Here is a 10000-nt window from a genome sequence, read left to right as displayed (position 1 = left end):
TTCAGTTCACCTGATGCTTCCCCGGTGGCTGTGTTCTTCCAGGCAATAAATGAATGGTTTCACTGCCTCGCAGCGCTATGCTTTTGATTAAAAAACAAAAGAAAACCCAGCCTGCTCTCCATCCACCTGCCTTCTTTTTGTTTTACTCCTCATTGCTTTTGATATGTGATTCACTCTTTGCATTATTTTCCTAAAACACTCTAAAAAGCCCCACCACCGGATGCATTTTCTGCCTACAATCAATCACACAGAATGTAACATCTCTTCTACACACTTTCTTCTCTGCTGCTGCTGCCTGAGTAATGTTTTTCCTCAATTCAGTGACTTCCAAGGGCAGCGCTCATTATGGCTTCCTACCAAAGAGTTTCTCTCTAATTCACTCCTCTGAATGACCTTGAGCTCACCTTTGCTGTTGTGCAGCCGTGAGCAAAATGTTTCCGATAGTCTCCTAACATTGGCACTAAACTTTCTCACACTACACTCTACAAATGTATTTCAAAGTCCTGCCAAAACTCTTCAGGGTGAAACTGATTTCAATTAATGGTCAGTAAAGATGTAGTGATAGTCATAGGCAGAGTTTGAGATTCTTGCCAGCGTGGGCAAAAGAAAAAATGGAATTAAATATATAGACCATCTTGAGATTCGTGCCAACCACAATGTGTGTAGCATATACAATAATGCATAAATGATTATTTACATAATCGATTATGTTGACTACAAAAAATTGCATTGACGCGTCGTTTAATGTTGTAAATTCATGATAAAATCAGGCCGGAGGTCGCTTTCTGCTTCATTTTTGCTGCAGTACCGTACGTAAACTACTGGGTGCAGTGTGAGTTCATCATTTACATTGTGAAGAGAACAGAAGAAGAAGTATTGAAAGGAAGACAATGGTCACATGACTCGAGTGCCAAAATTAACTTGTATTTTAAAAGAAAAACAAATTAATTTATATATATTTTGTACAGTTACTGTGTTTTGTGGCACTTAAAAATATATTTATATATTATGTACATTATATATATATATATAAAGAAATTTAAGTTTTCGGATGAATTTGGGAAAAATTTCCATGACTTTTTGACGTTCTGCCTTTTTCATGTTCTTTATTTGTAAATCCTTGAGCACAAAAAACAAAGATGGGCCACATTAGTTATCTTGTAAAACAGGGGTGCCCAAGTCCAGTCCTGGAGATTCTAGAAGCTAGCATGGCCCTATAAAGCTGATTGTAACGGATCGCACATTATCAGATGCATGATGACATCATCATTATTAGATTCAGGTGTGTTGAAGCAGGGAGACATCTAAAACATGCTGGTTAGAGGCTCGCCAGTACCGAACTTGAGCACCCCACAAGAGTCAATGGATGCATTCAAGAGTTCAACTGAAAAATTGTATTTTGGTGTTAACAATAGCCTTGATAATTCATTTATAGTTGTAAAAATATTTCTTAAATTATTTGAATTTCAGCTGCCAACTTACATTTCTTGGCTAATGGTGTAAATATTTATAAAACTCCAAAAACCCCATTCACGCAGCCTTCTTAAAAAAAAAAAAAACATATAGACATATAGGCCTTAAATATCAACAAATCCAAGATCATTTGTTAAAAAATGTTAAATAATTGATGCTAAAGATTGTGTTCATCCCCACTGTAAACGCTCGATTTGTTGATATTTTCAGAAAGGTTTTGAGTATTGTATTGTGGGATGTAGAGTCTCGTTGACTGATACAAAAAAATAAATCCATTTATACAGTGATCTGCCTCCAAAAACACTGCCAGAGTAACACATTTATGGTGTCACAGACTGAAAGTTGTGGCAAAACAGTGACAAATATTTATTTTGGGGCTTACACGGAAAGATCAGAATCCATCTGGGAAAAAAAAAAAAAGTTTAAATAGCAATATATAGTTCAAATATTTAGTGATGAAACTTGCATTGAGAAGAACAGCAAAAACTGGGGGATCAAAAAAAACCTGTTCATCATCAAACCCTAACAAATGGATCGATATTGTGCTTCTCTGGCAGGCATGGCCAATCGATGAAGATCTGGAGCATTATCCTCCATTATCGCCTCACATCTTTGCTAAAGTTCAAATAGATTATGAAAAGTAATACAGGATCAGTTTTATCTTTGGCCTGACAGGCTCTCGCTCAGCCTCGGTATCTCTAAAGCATGTCATCTGTTTTGATCCCACATGCCAACACAAGAGACTGAAGGAAAACACAAACTTCCACATGTTGACACCAAGCTGCTTATCGAAATCAAAAAATCATTACCATAAATCTTGAACCCATTTATCTTTCTAATTGTTATTGCAGCCAGGTTGTGGAAAAGCCTTTCCCATGAATCTGTATTTTCTTCCAATTTTAATGATAGCAAGCTGCAGATGGCATCGTGTCAACTCCCTAATAGCTTCTCTTACAGTTGTGTGTGTGTGTGTGTGTGTGTGTGTGTGTGTGCGCATACATGTGTCAGAGAGCTTAGAAATAGTGGAAGTCTAAGCCTGGGCCAAGTCTTTCATGTGCATTCTGCTCTGCCTGCTGTGTGGACACTGTCCAGCATTTCTTTACAAGATCCCATCTGATCATTTGCAAGACCAGCTTTTATTGGGCAACTTTAGCACATCTCTCATCAGTCATGGACAGCACTCATACAAGACTTTGTTAATCCAAAACTAATTGAAGTGATACAGATGGCTTATCTAAAATCCACACTAATTCCTGAGAGCTTTGCAATCTGCCCTGGGTCTGCAGAGGTAAGAGTAACACAAAGAAAGATTATTATTTGAAGCCACAGTGTCAAAAACTCAGCGTTATGGGATGCCATTCCTTAGCAGTGCATGAGCTGATGATTGATGGGACATTGCAGATGTATTACTGAAAGCAGTGGTTCTTGATCATTTTTGGCTCAAATACTCCTCTTTTTTCTTATTTCTAAATCTAAGTACCCTTTCTCTGACTACAACATTTTGCTCAGACTATTATGAAATAACAGCTGTAGCTGTAAAGAATCTCATTTTAAAATAAGTGGAATGAAACAGTATTTTGTGCCTCCTGGATAGAATTATTTCTATATACCTGTATATATAAATATATGTATTTTTTTTTATATGGATTCTTGCCATCTCCCGCCTGGAGTGGGACCAAGACTAATCTTTGTATTTTCAGTTCATGTTCTAATCAAGACGGGCGATCGTGGCTCAGGTGGTGGAGGGTCGTCTTCTGATCGAGAGGTTGGGGGTTTGATCCCAGTACCTGACTATGTGTCGAAGTGTCCTTGGGCAAGACACTGAACCCTAAGTTGCTCCCAATGGTCGACTAGTGCCTTGCATGGCAGTCCTGTCCCACTGGTGTGTGAATGTGAGAGTGATTGGGTGAATGAGCTGATATGTAAAGCGCTTTGGGACTGTTTCAGTGTGGTTATAAGGCGCTATATAAATCTAGTCCATTTACCATTTACCAAGATCATTTCCATCAACATTATTCTGATTATCATTTTAACTGAAAAACATAAAACCCCATATTTTCCACTCTCTTCCTTAAGTACCCCCTATATGTCACCTGCAGAACCAAATGCAGGGATGGAGGTGGAGCTCAGGTGCATTAAACCAATATTTGTTGTTCTTTTAGGCATGATCAGGCAAGCAGGGATTCGGCCCACAGGTGGTCAATCCAGGGAGGCAGAGGCATCCAAAAAAAAAGGGTAAACAAGAAGACTGCCCAAATGCAATCCAGGAATTACTGGCATGAAACCGAGTCCAGGTCACCAGTGATAACATAGTATGTATGAGAAAGCTACTGGGAGTTCCTGCCTGCCCTACAAAATAAAACCCCATCCTGACACTATTGTGCCATCGCATGTATTCCCATTTGAGAAACACTGACTTAAAGCAATACACAACCCATCACATTCTGCTCCCTTAGAGAATCTATGGTTGAAATAGTGTTTGAATTTGAGGTCTCAGTGTTTAGTTATGTGTAGTCTAGTTCTATGGACGTTATGACGTTATTGCTATAACAAGAACATGATTCATAACTTTCTGCTGACTAGAGAAGGATTGTTGGTAACGGCACAAACACATGCCTGCCTGAAATTCAAACATTCATCCCTATATATTCAAACTTTCAAATTTCATCCTCTACAGTATATAGGTTTTTTTTTTTTTTGTTTTTTTTTTTTTTTTTATAGAGCATGTGTCATCATCCCCTCCACAGAGAGTAAAAGATAACAGAGCTTGTAATAAGAGTGGAAATACATTTTTGGATGGATCATGGCGGCTAGGAATGAGGCGAATAAACAGTAAAGTGAGTAGATAGGCAGAAACACTTTATGGAAGGATATTAGGTGATTCACGTTATGCAGTGCAAAAATAAAACTAGTAAAATAAGCAAATAAACCAAGTTATTGAACTTAGGAAACCTGGTGTGCTCCACATAACCCAGAAGCATTACAGTGGAAATAGTCAATTTTGCCCAAAACCCAAATTAAAACCAAAACCTCACACCATGTAAAAGTCGTTTGGACACGGAGCCATAAAATGACACTGCCAATGATTTTGTGAAAGCTGAATGACGTGTGACACAGACAGGCCATATCAGTACAAGAGGCTATGAGTTGGAGCTTTTAACACCCACTTCCCCAGCTCAGCTACTGAAAGGTGACTCAGACCATGAAGTCAACTGTATTTCAGATTGTTTGAGACCTTAATAAAAAATCAAATATAAGGTTCAGCAGTTTGTGAAACAATGAATCTATTCAAGTCCTTCTCTCTATCGTAATATCACAATAGCTCGCTGATCTGCTAATGTCTGCATCCCTGCACTGATTCATATCTGTTCTATATCTCATTGAAATCTAAATCTCTGCACATTTTCTGAGTTTCTACATTTACCATTTTTTTAACATTGCTTAACTAATTTTCCTCTTTCCTTTTAGCTTTTACTTTACACACCTTAACCTCGTTCTCCTTCTATCTGCCCATCAAACATATAAATCTGTTCCTGCTGCCTTCATCTATTCTTTTCATTCACTGTGTGTTCTTTACACACAGGGAGACAGATTTAAACGGATTCATTATCCTTTTGCTATTTTCTTTGACCCAACTGCAAATACTTGAAAGTGTCCCATACATAAATGTGTTTAGGAAGTGTGAACATCAAACTCATCAAAATGTCCATGAAAGGAGATCTGCGGACTGCATGGGAAAAAATGCAGGACATCCATGGTTCCATGTTTTTTTAATCATAATTTTACTGAATTACACCAATAATAACCAATGCATGTGATGCATCACTGTCAGTGCATCCAAATATAAAAGATTTAAAGGACGTTAAAACAGCATCACTTTTTAGCCTGTTTTAGCCAAGCCCATGTTTGGTGGCTCACAATATGAAACAGTTTTGGATTTGCCATGAGCGTCACTTAATTATGCCGCTAGTTGCCATGACAATGACATGGCCTGCTCTGCTCTTTTGGCTCAACACAAATAGGCTCCCACTCAGAGCAGCGTCCTCTGCACAGCACATTTTCCCGCACTGGCAAAAACTCAAAAGAGAGCCGGAGCAAAGCTCATTTACTTCAGGATTAAACATTTAGTTGCTTAACAAGCTCTGGCACCAAGCTGCTCTCATATTGTATTTATTTTCTAAAGATTATATTTATGAATAGTAATAAACAAGTCATTCTAGCGTAGCTTCAAATACATTGGGAGCAAAAGATTTGATATTCTTCATGAAGCTCTGTTTTTAACCTTCTAAACCGTGATTACGGTAAAGGTTTGTTTTCTTTCAGGCAACAGTTTGATATGTGTGGATTTTTACGCAGAGGTTATGAGTAGTTTACAGAAAAATAAGTTATGTATAAAGAACTCTGCATTCAGTTTTGAAAAAAAAAGATTTGGCTAAGATATTTCCCTCTCAAACCCTTAGCTACAAATATACAAGGCTAACTACAAGTCAAAGTGAAGTCGATACTATAGATCTGTTTAATAAATAATGCATGTTTTTTTTTTTCTCTCTCTCTTGTCCTCCATAAAAATTGAGTCTTGAGTGTTTAAAGAAAGACATGGATAACTGGCACCTCGGGGGCCTCAGACTAATTTTGTGTGGCCCCCAGATTAAACACACAGAATTGCGGAAAAACAAGCCAAAGAGCAAAAAAAAAAGCCAAGATCAAAAATGCACAAAATACTCCAGAAATACTCCAGCATGTTTTAGATGTTTCCCTCTTCCAACACACCTGATTGAAATGACCAGGATCATTATCAGGCTTCTACAAAGCTTGATGATGAGTTAATCATTTCAATCAGGTGTGTTGGAAGAGGGAAACATCTAAAACATGCAGGATACTGGTTCTTGAGGACCAGGATTGGCCACCCCTGCCATAGACTGTAGAGCCCAGCCCTGAGAGCCAATCCTTATTCCAAAGTTACAGGTCAACTACTGTCTGCATACACAATCAAAAGACAAGGGAGGCTGGCATGACTGACTGATTTTTGCGACAGTGCTGTGGCGCTTGTGGCCACTAGGGGCACTCGCATTAAAGTTACTTTCTAGCGCCCCTAGTGGCCAAAGGTTACACAGTGTGCCTTTAACATATGCAATACTCATGCTGGATCATTAATTATCATATTGTACATGGAGTGAGTTCTTCTGTGTTCTCAGGATGCTGTAGCTTAGAGGTCGCCTTGTACCCACAGATATGATAAGGACTCAGCCAGGCTCCAAGGTTACACACAGTCAGGTAAGTTAAGATAAGATGGCGCCTCCAGACACACACACACACACACACAGGTCCTCTACCCCTCTCATCCTTATTTTTCCTCCTCCTCATCCTCTTGCTATAAAATGTGAATATTTTGAACATGGAACGAGAAAACACGGAGGGAACTAAGACTCCCGGAGGAGTAAGTGGACTTGGGGGGGGGGGGCTTTCTTCCTGCAACAGGGACAATTAATCGGGAACATCATCATCCTGGACCAGCTGAAACATGAGTATATTCTTATGAGAACTGTGTTTTATTTTCTTTCTCTTAAGCTAAGATAATATTTGACTTTCAATGAGATGCATCAACTTGTCTCTAAACATTTTGTAAATAAACTATATTTTTTTAATAAAAGTTTATCTTCCTTTTTATCCACCAACATTGCAGAGCAAAGCAAACTGAGTTTTTATTAAAGTTATGGACAAAACTGCCTTAACACATATTATGGGCATTTAAAGAACAAATGAGATATATATATATATATATATATATATTCCCTAGGTTCAAAATATTTATAGAGATCTCTGTATGTTCTAGTGGTTCATCAGAAAGAAATGAATAAAAAGGCCTAAATTCAAGGTTAATGTTGGATGGGATACAGGAAAGCTCAATCAATAACACTGTTAGCGGTTATACACAGCTAGCTTCTCAGTTCAGTATGTGTTTGTCTTTAATATCTGTATCTGCATGTTTTTTGTTGCCTTTTTGTGGTTTTTTATTATTTTTTTTGTTTTATTTATTAAAACTGAGGCTGTTCCGAGTTGTTGTTGTTGTCATTTTCTCAATGTTTCTGTGTTTCCAACACAAACAACGGATGCGCTGCCTTGTCATGAGATATGTCTTGTTGGGAGAGTATGGAGGTTATATTAAATAATTGCTTATGTTTCTTTTATGGTGTTTTACGATGTTGATTTTGTTTAACACTTGCCAGCAGAAAGAAACATATGAAATTGTCATTGGTGGTCTCTCGATATGCATCAATGCTCTCACTGATGGAAGGAGGTTTTTGGCCATCATCTCACGACACCTGGTCCCATTCATCCTTTCCTTAATACGGAGCAGTCATCTTGCCCCCTTTGCAGGAAAGCAGCCCCAAAGCATAATGTTTTCACCCCCATGCTTCACAGTGGGTATGTTGTTCTTGGGATCATTCTTGTACCCCATGAGGTGAGATCTTGTTCCATTTTTTAATAATAGCTCCAACAGCTGATCTCTTCTCACCATTATATTTAATCCTCTCCTAACATGCAACCTGGATGCTGCACTTTTATAACTAAAGGAGAGGTTGCACAACAGAAAAAACGACACTTCCCACAATGTAAACAGACCTGTTCGGGCTCAACCTCCCACAATGCACCATTTCTTGAAAGCGACAGGCCATGTTGATCAACGAACTGGTGTCATATCCTCATCAAAATGGCGGCTCTCCATAGTTTATGCCCCAAAGTATAAAATCGTTCTAAAAAGTCCTTTTATTGTTCTGAAATGTTTTTGTTCTTGGGGTTCTTAAGCCATTTAACATGCGACTGATCCGTTTCAAGAATGATTTCTGATTAGAAGCTGCCTTCTCCTGCTCTTGCAAGCTCTGTAAGCCGTCTTACGTTTGAGTGAGGTTGGCCTTCAGCGCGGACATTTTAATACTTTATACAGTGGTGTGAAAAAGTGTTTGCCCCCTTCCTGATCGCTTACTTTTTTACATGTTTTCCACACTTAAATGTTTCAGATCATCAAACAAATTTAAACATTAGTCAAAGATAACACAAAATGCAGTTTTAAATGAAGGGTTTTATTAATGAGGAAGAAAAAAATCCAAAGCTACATGGCCCTGAGTGAAAAAGTGTTTGCCTCCAGGCTCCTGTGAAAACATAACTGTGGTTGATCACACCTGAGTTCAATTTCTGTAGCCACGCCCAGGCCTGATTACTGCACACCTGTTCTCAATCTAAAAATCACTTAAATAGGACCTACCTGACAAAGTGAAGTAGACAAAAAGATCCTCAATAGCAATAGACATCATGCTAAGAATCAAAGACATTCAGGAACAAATGAGAAAAAAAAAGTAATTGAAATCTATCAGTCTGGAAAAGGTTATAAAGCCATTTCTAAAGCACAGTGAGAGCCATTATCCATTATCCGGCCGACCAAAATTACCCTTGGAGCGCAGCGACGACTCATCCACGAGGTGACAAAAGATCCCACAACAACAGCTAAAGAACTGCAGGCATCACTTGCCTGAGTTAAGGTCAGTGTTCATGACTCCACCATAAGAAAAAGACTGAGCAAAAATGTCCTCCATGGCAGAGTTCCAAGACGAAAACCACTGTTAAGCAAAAAGTCCGTGTAAAGCAGATATAAATTTGTGTTATGAGTTTGTCCCACCACAGACGTGTCATTGACCACTGAGCCAAATTTGAAAGATGAAAAAAATTGCTAAGTATATGAAATTAGGTCTCAAAATCATGTAAAAACAAGCACATCTCTCTGCTCTGAAACGCTGGGGGCATGTCAGTTAGAGGTGCTGGAACCACACCAACGCACAAGAAGGGCACTGCCTCTTTACTGTGTCTATGGGAGATGTGGCACCAGCGGACGCGTTTTATTCCCCCGATTCCGAATGTGTGGTTTGTTTTCAGCTAGGGGCCAAATTGCGCCCGCTGGAGGCCATGGAAGTTTAGTGTGCTTCAGCATTAGGGTCAGTTTATGCTAATGATGCCTCCGTTACGCAACGCGGCCATGATTTCTGACGCAAAAAACCTTGCAGCGTGCCACACTTTTCCGAGTAGCTAGCAATTATCCTGCATTTTTCAAATAGAAAGAAAGGAAGGAAGATGAAGGGCTCTTTGGTTTATCTAAATGAACATCTCACAAAAAAAGAATGCTGAGATTACGAGAGAAGCCCGGATTCTAAGGAAGAAAAACAAGATTAAAGTGACGTGGAAAAGGAACTGCAAGGTCTTCATTCAACTCAACGGAGCCACGCCGGAACAAGCAAAAGTTGAACCGGTAAGGGAGCTTACAGACCTTGATCAATACAATTAATAATGCAAGCTTTTTGACTGGACTATAATGATAAGGTTAACGAACAGAGAGATGTCCTGTCCTTTGTTGTTGGAGGATTTTGAAATAGAAAAACCTGGGAAATGGATAATTCGAACTAATAAGAAGTACTATTACGATAATTTATTGGAACAACACAGAAATGATACCCACGAGACCTGGAAAATACAAAAT

Source organism: Gouania willdenowi, chromosome 4 (genome assembly GCF_900634775.1).
Source record: "Gouania willdenowi chromosome 4, fGouWil2.1, whole genome shotgun sequence".
Classification (NCBI taxonomy): domain Eukaryota; kingdom Metazoa; phylum Chordata; class Actinopteri; order Blenniiformes; family Gobiesocidae; genus Gouania; species Gouania willdenowi.
The sequence above is the reverse complement of the archived record's forward strand: the minus strand, read 5'-3'. Positions refer to the sequence as shown.